The 12,219-nt window shown below is 47.3% G+C and overlaps 1 protein-coding gene across 8 annotated transcripts in view; it reads left to right on the top strand.

The window, feature by feature from the left end:
* Positions 1-7,831: 7,831 nt before the first annotated feature.
* SLC6A16 (solute carrier family 6 member 16) overlaps positions 7,832-12,219 on the top strand; it is a 38,070-nt gene continuing 33,682 nt past the window's right edge. For 7 of the 8 annotated variants that reach the window (XR_009558474.1, XM_060281605.1, XM_035135376.2 and 4 more), the window contains exon 1: positions 7,832-8,095. The gene's annotated coding sequence lies outside the window, so the exon portion shown is untranslated. Of the gene's footprint in view, positions 8,110-12,219 lie in introns of all 8 variants that reach the window. The other variant, XM_060281603.1, reaches the window with a different exon arrangement.

Genomic DNA, 12,219 nt, shown 5'->3' with positions numbered 1-12,219 from the left:
TCCCCCTCCCTCTTTTGTTGCGGGCTGCCTTTTCTTTTTTTTTAAGGTGGTGCCGCTTCTCAAGGGGTATTTGGTTTCATGACGTTTATCCTCTGCGCCCTCCACATGCTGAAAGTGGAGCTCTGCGGAAAATGAGATCAAGACAACACGAGCACAGCGCGTACGGCTTTTGCAGGGGGGCCACACACAAAAATCCCCAACCCAATTTTGCCAGTAAAAACATCCAAAACCCAGGGGTTCAAGGCACAATGCCTCGCATCTCCGCCCGTTAATTTATATTGAGAAATAATATTAGAGTCACGGCTCAAACCAGTTTCCCTACATTGCATGGCGAAAATGATAGATCCAGCACTTTGTGGGGACAGAGCCATCGTACAGGGGGAAAGCTCTACAGTACTTGGTTTTCACATGGAGACACCCAAATCTACCAGCAAGTTGAATTGCTCCTCAAGTCACTGTCCACACTGAATAAAGACCCAGTGCTTTGCAGGGTTGCGGCAACTTTCCTCCACTTCCTAAAGACGCTTCCTCGTGATCGTCCTTTTCACTTTGAGACATCCCAGATCCACTGCGGAGCTATCAGCTCACAACACCCAATAAGTAAATAATCCTTTGCTTTGTGGCACTGCTGTGTTACGGAAACCTGTATCTGGAGCATGGACACGCACTTTTTTTAAAAAAGGAGAGATTTGGGGCTTTTCCCACCCTTCATGAGTGTTGCAGACAAATAGGGATTCCATCTTATTGCTCTTAACCTGTAAGCCTCCATTCACTTTGATAGTACTAATCACCATTCATTTTGATACCGGCAGTACTGATAATGACCACCAGCAGCAGCACAGAGCATGGTACAAAAGAAGGGATGTTTCATTTAGAGAAAATTCCAAATTAAATTTTAAACGCAAAATTTAAACACCCAAGAGATGAGCTGTGGTTTTGAGCTCGTTCAGCCTACGTGGTATAATTCACAGACATCTTTCTGTTGGTAAGATACAGGAACTTCCTTCTGCTTTCCATTTCAATAGAAATTGAATATGTTGTGCAAAGAATTAATTAAGGCTACACTCCCAAGTAGTCTGTGGGACTCTCTCCTGAGTAAGCACTCACAGGATTAGGCAGCATGTTAAGAATGCATGTCGTTTCTTTAATTGTTGCTAAAAACAAGTTTACTGGAAAATTAACTGTGGTCTCTTAACAAGCAGCTTTGCTGAATCATTTCAGGCTTAGAACTGCTTAGGTCATGTCTTAAGTGTTGCACAACAAATGACAGAACAATATAGGCTGCATTCACATGGCAGTTTATTCCATTTCCCCAACCTTTTCCTAATTGTTGTTGTTTAGTCGTTTAGTCGTGTCCGACTCTTCGTGACCCCATGGACCATAGCACGCCAGGCACTCCTGTCTTGCACTGCCTCCTGCAGTTTGGTCAAACTCATGTTCGTAGCTTTGAGAACACTGTCCAACCATCTCGTCCTCTGTCGTCCCCTTCTCCTAGTGTCCTAATTGTTAATTTCCACATTATTGAGATTTCACATGTCTGGTACTTGAATGGGGGCAGCAGGCTAATTTGGCGGTCTCAGGGCAGGCCATGTAGCAGCCACAACTCTGTCCTCCAAAAGGACAACAGCTGGGGAGCTGCCACTATCTGCTTAATTCTACCTGGCAGTAGGGCAGACCCTGAGAATGAGGGGGCCCATTTATACCACACATTTAAAGCAGCATCACTTTTTAACAGCCATGACTTTGCCCAAGGAATCTTAGGAACTGTCGTTTGTTAAGGGCACAGGATGTCATTAAAGGTAAAGGGACCCCTGACTGTTAGGTCCAGTCGCAGACGACTCTGGGGTTGTGGCGCTTATCTTGCTTTACTGGCCAAGGGAGCCGTCATACAGCTTCCAGGTCATGTGGCCAGCATGACTAAGCCACTTCTGGCGAACCAGAGCAGCGCACCGAAACGCCATTTACCTTCCCACCAGAGCGGTACCTATTTATCTACTTGCACTTCGTGCTTTCAAACTGCTAGGTTGGCAGGAAGGATGTCATTAGGAGACTCCTATTTCCCTCACAGAGTTCCCTGGGAAGACAGGTTGACTATTAAACCACTCTGGAAACTGCAGCTCTGTGAAGTCTCCTAGAAACTCAGCACCCAGAAAGTATAGCTCCTAGGATTCTTCAAGGGAAGCCATGACTGTTTTAGAAGTATAGTTCAGGTGGGGCCTAGGAGAGAAAGAGAGATCCATTGCTTGTGCTCCAAATGGATCCTCCTTTGAGGAACTGGCAGGGCTCATCTGAGTAGCGTCAGAGCCGAGGTGGTTGGGTCTGTGTTCATGTCTGCGCCTTACCTAGTTGCAAGCTATCGATGGATCAGGACAGGCAATGTGGGACATGAGAATGAAGAGATTCCTGATCCCCTCATCTCCCCCCCCCCCACCGCTATTACTATTTTATACTTAAAGTCAACACAATCAAAACAAAACTAAAATGGGGAAGCTGGTTTGGTGGGGGAGGGAAGGAGAAAAGGGGAAAAATCTTTTCATCTTATCAGAGAGGCCCTTAAAGTTTAGCAAGTCCATCGCGGGGTTTACTCTTTGGATCGTATTGAGTCACTTTTGCTACTGACCCTGCAGTGTTGGGGGGAAACCACTTCAAATGCCTTCTTCTGCTGAACATCAGTGGGTGCAATTAGTTAATTTTAGCTGCATACATACCCCACGTTCAAAGCTGTCCTGAACCTCACCTGGCAGCAAGTCAGTATGCCAAGTCCCAAGGGTCAATCGACACAAAGAAAGTTCAGGAAATGTAGTTCAGAGTCAATCCAAGTAGCCAAGTCTGAAGTCCAGCAGTCAGGATACACAGTCCAGCGTCAAACCCAAAGCAGCGTCCAGTAGACATTCGGGTGTATCCAATCCAAGGTCCGTCAACATGAGCAGTTGAGAAGACACAACACCTCAGCTCTGCTTCCCCTTTGTACTTTGCATGCTGGTTGAAGCACCTGGGTTTGATGAGGCAGGTGACCCTCACCTGTTCAGAGCTGGGCTGTGGGCCCTTGCCTGTCTCAGCCTCCTAGAGCAGCACTCCTACTGCCCCCTATGCCCCAGAGCCTGCCATGCAGGGTCCCTCTCGCTCTGGTGATGGGTCCTGCTGATCTGGTTCCTGTGCATTGACCCCCATTCCCTCCCTCACCCGCCACCACCCTGTAAGTACTGTACTTCCTTCCCCATCCCCTGCTTGCCCTGGTATGTCCCAGTCCCAGCTACATCCCTTGCCAGGATTCTCTTCCTCCTCACCGTTGACCAGCCAGCTCATGACAAAAGCACACTTGAAGCACATTTCCCACCTACCCCGAAGAATCCTGGGAACTGTAGTTTGTTAAAGGAATTGTAGCTCTGTTTTGGGGGGTGGTGGTGGAATAATCTACAGTTTCCAGGGTTCTCTAAGAGTGAACACAACTTTATAAGTGTATTAAGGGGCCAATGAACTCAGGCGTTTGGGAAACCCTGGCTTAAGTACATGCCATTGAAGCAGTAACTTTTAGCATTTCTCCCCTCCTCTGCTTAAAAGAAATATATATTGTAAACCCCTTGGGGCAGAGAGGGACCTGCCCTCTTGTTCTCTGTAAAGTGCCAGGGCACACTAATGACTCATGTCACTGTGTGAATTATCATCATCATGGGCACCTCCAAACGGTCGATGTTCTGCAGGAGGAAGTCAAGCGCACACTAGAAAATTCGAGTTTGCATAGTTAAAGTGCTCTGTTGCCCTAGCACAACAAAGTCACTTTGAAAAAGAATTTTGTGTGTGTGTGGTTAGGAAATAGATGGGGGAAAGCATTGAAAAGTGTGGAATGTCGAAGGGGCCTCCCGTAGGCATCAGGAGGCGGGCTTTTTGCTGATGTATAACCTCCCTGCAAATAAATCGGAACAAATGCTCAGTAACACCTGACAGAGTCTGACCTCCTTGTGCAAGCAAATCAGGATGAATGCTCAATACGCAGGTCAACTGAGGAGGCCCCCCCCCCATCGCCATGTAATGATCACCCCGCTCTTTATTTTAGTTCACCTCCTCTTTCAACTCACAGTAGAATCCCCTCCTTTCAACAGCAAAGATTACTGAGGTCCCCTTCACGATAGCATTTCTCTCTATATTTCTTCCAGCTTTTTGAGGTTTTGGGCGGCTTAACCCCACAGCTGTTGTTTTAAGTTCCTCAAACAATCAGCTTTTGTTTCATTTTGCTTCTTTTAGCTTTCCTGAGGTGGTTACTTTTTTTTCCTGTCCGGCAAGCACTGTGAAGATCAAAACTGTGTTTACTTTGGAGAAGGATAAAAGTACTGTCTCATTTGATTACACAACCTTTGGGCAAAAAGTATTCTGTGAATCCAACTGCATTCCTGTTCCTTCCAGCTGGAAATGTCACCCATAGAGCAGTGCTGCTGAACAACAGCTGTTCTAGAAAATGTGACATAAATCATATCAGAAAAAAGCCACACTGCCAACTGTACTCCAGACAGATTGTTGTCCCCCCACCTGCTGGGACCAATGAGCCCATCTCTACACACTGACAGGTGTATTCTCTCTCTCTCTCTCTCTCTCTCTCTCTCTGGCAATAATTTTTATTTAGTTTTCCATATCCGATATCCAAATCCGTTACTCATACACAACATTTATCTTAACTTTGTATATACATAAATTTCCTTCAACATACAAGAGAAGAAGAAAAATACAGGGGGGGGGGAAGAATTATCTTAACTTTGTATATACATAAATTTCCTTCAACATACAAGAGAAGAAAAAATACAGAAGAAAAAGAAAAACAACAAAGACATGCTGAAAAACAAAAAAGAGAAAAAAACCATTTCTGTAAAGCTAACATTAAAATAAAAATGTGACTTCCACACTAGCTTTATCTGTCTTTTTGGGTCATACTTTAACTTGCGCAGTTTAACATTCTTTATACCTTAAATCATGTGTCCACTTTTGTCTGTATTTTGACAATCATCTAAATTCCATTTTCATATTTATGTCATTCCATCTTGCATACCGTGTATGTTTGTCTATTTGTCTTGTTTGGCTATACAGGAGTACCTCTACTTACGAATTTAATGCGTTCTGAACGCACATTCGTAAGGCGAAACAATTTGTAAGTCGAATCCCATAGGAATGCATTGATAGAAAAAATTCGTAAGTAGAAGCAACCCTATCCAAAAATTCGTAAGTAGAAAAAATCCTATCTAAACTACATCCAAGATGGCGGACGGAGCTCCATTCGTAAGTAGAGTTATTCATAAGTAGAGGTACCACTGTACATTGAATTTGTTATTCTTCCTATATGACCAATAAAGAATTATAAGTTTTAATTATGAGGTTATTTTCCTGACAGGTGTATTCTCATTTGAAGTATTACACTAAGACGGGTGCGGAATCTCAGGCTGCATGTGGCCTACTGGGCCTCTGTGTCTGGTCCTAAGATCTCTAGTGAGCTCATACTCCAAAACCAGGGAGTGTTTCTTGAGGAGAGATTTTACCATTGCCTTATTATCTTAATCCTGTGTTATCCCACATGAATATCAAGTATCCAGAGCTTTGTGATGCAAAGTCAAGCTCCTGCATCATGGATCCACCTGTTTTTCACCACCAGCCACAGAAAACAACCTTGTTATCACAAAACACAGCTGGACTTACCAGCTAAGTTGTCAGATCCTATGCTTTATGACTCTGCTGTGGTCCAAACCCTGGCTCTGAGGCATGGATCCTCGAGGTGGTGGTAAGAACTAAGAGTATTTACACACATGGACATGAGGAAGGGGATAACACAAAAGGAGACAGCACCAAGCAAAAACAAAGCCACACTTTCACCCACCTGTACGCAAATTACATTTTTAATTTTAAAGAAGCAGGTGCTTCTGTTACCGGGTGCTGGAAGTTAACGTGGCAGGTATTGGAAGGCAGAGAATAATGAGGGGAAAAGTTTTAAAACCTATATATAGGTAGTGTATCACTCCCTTCAAAACTGACCCAAATAGCAAAACCGAGCAACCGAGATTGTGAGTGAGGCGGCACTATGCTGCCTTTAAAGCACGTTCTAAACACATCTCCTCCCTCAAAGAATTCTGGGCATGGTAGTTTGTTAATGGTTGCTGCAAATGGTATCTCTATGAGGGGTAAACTACAGCACCCAAAATTCTTCGAGGGATGTGATTGGAACGTGCTTTTTAAAGGTAAAGTGGGTTTGCAGCCCAAGGAACATAACTTCTTATGTAGTGGTCCCGTAGAAAGGTGTTAAAATTTTGGAGGATGGGGTTTAGTTGAACAGAGCAAGCTACAAAGCAAAACCAATTAATGAGGCCTGCTGAAGCACTGTTAAATATTTAGGATGACCAGAACGACAAGCTCCTTTCAAAAGACCATATTAAGTTTTATGAGTGCAGCCAGTTTGACTATTTCACGTTGCAGAACTGATACAGACAGGTAAGGTGATATGAAAGCTTTGGCAAGTAGCCCTCACTGAAAAATTAACTCATCGACTTTAAGTGGTGAGGTGCGAGAGGACAGGCAAAGGACACAGACTTCTTTGCTGTGGGGAAATATCTTATTTTCCATATAGCTGTACTGAAGATACCACACCATCTGACAGAAACACTTCTATTTACTGCTTTTGGTTCAAACTGAAAATAGCTTGTTTTTCCCCAGGGCTGGTATTATAGCCATTGCTGCTGCTGATGTTGATTATGATTTTAAAGTATGTTTTTATTACTGTTGTGTTCCGTTGATGTTTTAATACTGCTAGCTGTCAAATGCTCCTAATCGGAGGACGGGCAGAATGTCAAAACAATGAACCAGCAGTTGGACACATCTGTGCAGCGGGAACAAAGTTTTCCTGCAACTGAACTTACAGAGTTTTCTAAGGAGCCATGCTGCTCCCTTAAAAGAAACAGATGAGAAAGGATTAAAATGAAGGGGAATCTTTTCCTTTCAATCTTCATAACCATGTGTGCACGTGTGTGCACGTAAAAACCAACATATATGCGCATGCACGCATCTTCTCTTATTTTGCCATTCTTTCCAGCACATCAATTTACTTCTCTTTTCTTTCATGTTTTTTCTCCCTTCCTGTCTTCCTCTCTCCCACCCACTGCCCTTTTCTCCTGATTTGCCCTTCTTTCTTGCCATTTCACTTTCATTTACCGGAGAAATCGGGCGGCACGGCACGGCACGTACAAATGTTACAGGACTCCCATCAGGCCGTACCTACAATGATAGGAATTGTAGTCCACTCCCTGGACGTCACGGAGTGCCCTGCCCCTTCCTCCTGCGGGTGCTCTTGTTTGTTGTTTAGTCGTTTAGTCGTGTCCGACTCTTCGTGACCCCATGGACCATAGCACGCCAGGCACTCCTGTCTTGCACTGCCTCCCGCAGTTTGGTCAAACTCATGTTCGTAGCTTCGAGAACACTGTCCAACCATCTTGTCCTCTGTCGTCCCCTTCTCCTAGTGCCCTCAATCTTTCCCAACATCAGGGTCTTTTCCAAGGATTCTTCTCTTCTCATGAGGTGGCCAAAGTATTGGAGCCTCAGCTTCACGATCCGTCCTTCCAGGGAGCACTCAGGGCTGATTTCCTTAAGAATGGATAGGTTTGATCTTCTTGCAGTCCATGGGACTCTCAAGAGTCTCCTCCAGCACCATAATTCAAAAGCATCAATTCTTCGGCGATCAGCCTTCTTTGGGCATAAGAGCGGGTGCTCTTATGCCCAAACATTAGCCAGGATGAATGTCGTACGGCTGTGCTGCTTCCTCTGCCGTTGCCGCGTGACACGTGTGTGCGTGCATGTGTGAAAGAGGCGCGGGATTTGCGGGGAGAGCTCTTCCATCGTTCGCGGCCTCCACTGCGCGAGGAGCGCAGTTTCGAAAGGGGCAGTACCCGAGAAGCGGCGCCGAAGCGCTGGGCGGGGTCGGAAGGCTTTTTTGCCCGCCTCTGGACGCGGGGGGAGCTTGGCTGATGCAACGTGGCCACGCTTGCAAGGTTCCGAGCTCCCTCGCCTGTCCTCCGGGTGTCACGACGGAGCGGACGCGTCCGGATCGCACCCCGACCCCGAGGTGCTGGTAGGTCTGGCCAGGTGCGGCGAGGAAGGGGATCCTCCCGCTTGCTGGGAGGCGACGTTGGGGGCGGAAGGAATTGGGTTAGGGCCGGGGGCGCAAACCCCAAGCGAAGCATCGGGGGCTTCCCAGAAGGCAGGACAGGGAAGGGGAGCGAAGGGGACATGGGGAGCGGATCGGGAGCTCCCCGGCGCAGAGAAGTAGGGGCGAGGGGAAAATCGACCCCCTCTTCTCGGGGTGGAGAAGAAGCGTGGCGGCGGTTTGGAGGGGAGACGGCTTAAGGTGGGCAGGAGAAGGTCCACCCAGCACCCATGTGGCGGGAATAGCAGCTGAACAAGAGGCGAAGCATTCCCTCGCTGATGATCTTCTTCCTCCACCTCCCACCGCAGCGCATCACCTGTTGGGCTGCTGCCTGTCACGCAGCTGTCAGACGTGGCCGCTCGGTGCCATAAATAGAATAAAACAAATATAGAATTCTGAGCGGGGAGGGGGAGTTTGCAAGGTGGCGTGGGTGTAGCCGAGGGGGGGCGGCCAGCTGCCTCCCTTTAATCAATAAAAATAAAAATAGTTAACTGAGGTTCTGCCCTCCCTGGCTACGCAGATGCTGAATGTGGCATTGAGCAGATGTGGCCAGAAGGAGCTGGCATGGGTGCAGAAAGGGTCCCTGGGCTCCAAAGGTAAATGGAGACAAGGATTAGGGATGTTTATACACATACTGCTAGTGTGTATGTGATCTCGGGCTCCTTGATCTTCAGTCCCAAAACTTGTGAATAATTTGGGCTGCAATGTCTGTAATCACTTTAACCAGGCGCAGCAGTAAATTAACAGTTAAGAGTGTCATTCTGCGAGCTGGGGGAGACCAGGGTTCAAATCTCCACTCAGTCGTGAAGCACATTGGGTGACTTTGGGCCACTCTCTGTCTCTCAGCCTAACCTACCTCCCAGGGTTGTTGTAAAAGTACGTATAAAAAAAATACAAGTAGCAAGCTAATTACTGGAAGGAACTGCCACTTACTCTCACACCCACAAGGTGGGAGTGCCTATTCTTTTGTGATGGCTGTCTTGACTCAAACACAAGTTAACTGGAAAAACCAAAACAATGATAGTGGGGTTTTCCCTCAATACTGTTGCTTTTACCTATAGGAAAAAATTTAGTCACTTGTTATTATCTAAATAGACTAGAATGTCTATCATTAACCAGCTCATACAGTATTAGTCGAGGGGAAATGCTAAGAATATTATTATGTGAGTTCTTCTGAGCATGTGCAGAGTGCCTGCCTTTCTGGCCAGTTAGGGTTCAGAGCTCGCTGCCACATAATGCAGGAGAATGGCGTGGGTGGCATAGGGCTTGTGTGAGGCAGGGAAGTCGTGTGTTTGCAGGTGGGTACCCAGGGATTTGGTGAGCATAAGTGCTCAGGAGTTGTGTGAGTCAGGGGTCTTTTTTGGGGTTGCCGGGGGCAAACTAGATGTGGTTGGGGCGCAGTTTGGTCTCGGGCTCCAGCACGGGTGGTGTGTGTTATTGTATTTCTCTGATGGAAATTACCCCCATATGGAAAATATGAACCTGACTTACTGTGAGTCAGGCCGCTATGGAGCAGTATTGCCTACATGGAGTGGCCCTTAGCCACTTAGCCATAGAGGGAGACAATATGGGCCCTTGTCACTCCCCTCTCCCCAAATCGTTTTGGAGAAGGGTGGGTTTAAGTTGTGTCTAGGTTTGGCTCCTGACTCTTGTCCCATGTGTGCTTGCGTATGTGTGAATGAGAGGCCCTGAGTGGGACGTGTATCTATGAGAGCAGGGATGAGCTTCCCACAATGCACCAAACGTGTGGTTTGGGGTTAAGGGTGGAGCAGCTACAGTCCCCAGGGAGTGGAAGGTGTGCCCAGGATGGGAAATAACTTTCCCTGGCACTGAAGAGAATTTGGTCCAGAGCAGAGGCCCCTTGGCTGGGGTGTGTGTGTGTTCTGATTTCCCATAGATATGGGTGCCATTAGAAGCTGCCCCCGAACAGAAGTTTCCTTTAGCGTGTGTTTCCAGAAAACAAAACATTGCATTCTTATTTTTCTATTAAGCATATAAATTTAAAAGACTCGGCGTATGGAGTTCTAAGGTATAATTGGTTTTCAAGGGGACTCCTATATTTAGCTGAATTAAATCACTTCCATTATGTATGTATGCAGGGTTCTTCTTGTTGGCACCCATCTGTCTTGGGAGACAATGAGACCTGTGGTGGGGAGGTCAAGCTGCTGGAAGGTTGCAGTGCCTGCTGTGGCCATAGAGACCATGTTTTGTTGCAGCGGGGGCAGGAGAAGCCTCCTTCCAGCAGTTGTTTCTCCTCTAGTCATTGCTATGGATACACAAACCTGACCGTTTGCCTCCAGGCATTGCAGTCGTCTGCAAGGGATTCCGCACTGAGCCGATGGCCTGCTTCAGACAATTATCTAAGGTTTCACAAACCATTGTTTCCGAAGCTGAGAGTGTGAGCCAAGCGCTCCTCCCTTTTCTCCTGTTTTCTGCCACCTTTGGCACCAAGATTCTGGTTTATGAAGCCTGGAATGATCATCCAAACTGGGCGACTGTGTATCTTCTAATTCACAGGTGTCAAACACAAGGCCCGGGGGCCAAATCCGGCCCGCCAGACCTCGTCATGTGGCCCGCCGAGCGCCCCAGCCAGCAGGACCCAGCAGTGGGACCTTGCTGCTGAAGTGCCGCGCCAACAAAGCGCCAACAAACAGCTGGGGCCGGGGAAATGCTTTTTGCCCCTGGGTCCCTTCGCGCTCTTTTCTGGCGCTGAATCAAGGCGGCGACCCCCCTTCCCTTTCTTTCTTCCGCTCTCTCGTTCTTATTCTTTCTTTCCCTCTCCTTCCTTCCTTCTTTATCTCTGTCTTCTCTCCCTCTTTCTTTTTCTTTCCTTCTTCATTCCTTCTTTCCTACTCTTCTTTCTCTCACCTCTTTCCTTCCTCTCTCCCTCCTGCTCCCTCTTTTCTTTCTTTCTTTCTTTCTTTCTTTCTTTCTTTCTTTCTTTCTTTCTTTCTTTCTTCCTTCCTTCCTTCCTTCCTTCCTTCCTTCCTTCCTTCCTTCCGTCCTTCCCAACTTTCTTCCTCTCCCTCATTCTTATTCTTTCTTTCCCTCTACTTCCTTCCTTCTTTCTCCCTTCTTTCTCCCTTTCCGTCTTCTCTCCCTCTTTTTTTTCTTTCCTTCTTTATTCTCTTCCTTATTTCCTACTCTTCTTTCTCTCCCCTCTTTCCTTCCTTCCTCTCTCCCTCCCACTCCCTCTTTCCTTCCTTCCTTCCTTCCTTCCTTCCTTCCTTCCTTCCTTCCTTCCTTCCTCCCTCCCCTCCCCTCCCCTCCCCTCCCCTCCCCTCCCCTCCCTCTCCCTCTCCCTCTCCTCAGAAACATAGGATGCTGCTTTATACTTCTGGCCCTTAAACCCTGGAACCAGGAGAGCAGCTCCAGTGAGTCAACCTCAGCCAGTCCCTTTGGTGAAGGGTGGTGGCTCACTGGCAGAACATCTGTCCTGCATGCAGAAGGACCCCAGCATCTCCAGGTACTAGTAGCTCTGCAAAGGTCCTGCATGAAACCCTAGCGAGCCTCCACCACCCAGTGCAGTTACCAAAAATCATTTTTCAATAAATTGTACAATAATTGTACATTTGAATATCTACTTGCCATTATTCTGACTATGTTTCTGCTTTCAGAGCTAGTTATTACTTACATTATTACAAAAAACAGTAATAATTGAATGCAGTGACAATAATTTATGATAATAAAGAGTGGACACATAGTCCTACAGATACAACCGGCCCTTTGAGGGTGACCAAACTGTTGATGCGGCCCCCGATGAATTTGAGTTTGACACCCCTGTTCTAATTTGATAATGTGCAGAGACGTCTTTCCTACTGGGGCTAGTGGCGCGTTGCGCCAGGGCGCCAGCCTCTCAGGGGCGCCCCAGTGAGTGGGGGAGCTGTGCAGCTTTGCCAACGGCCTCCCCTTTCCCTGCCGCCGAGCGCTGTGTCCTCCTTTCCCCGCGCCTCCACCACCATCGGGGAGCAAGCACCCATCCTCCGCCTCCCCAAGACATATCATGGCGCTGTGCCAGGACGCCGCCGGCGCGCGCAATGCGCCCTCTG

The sequence above is a fragment of the Zootoca vivipara genome, chromosome 13 (assembly GCF_963506605.1).
Source record: "Zootoca vivipara chromosome 13, rZooViv1.1, whole genome shotgun sequence".
NCBI classification, from domain to species: Eukaryota; Metazoa; Chordata; class Lepidosauria; order Squamata; family Lacertidae; genus Zootoca; species Zootoca vivipara.
This window is presented reverse-complemented; position numbering and strand designations above follow the sequence as displayed.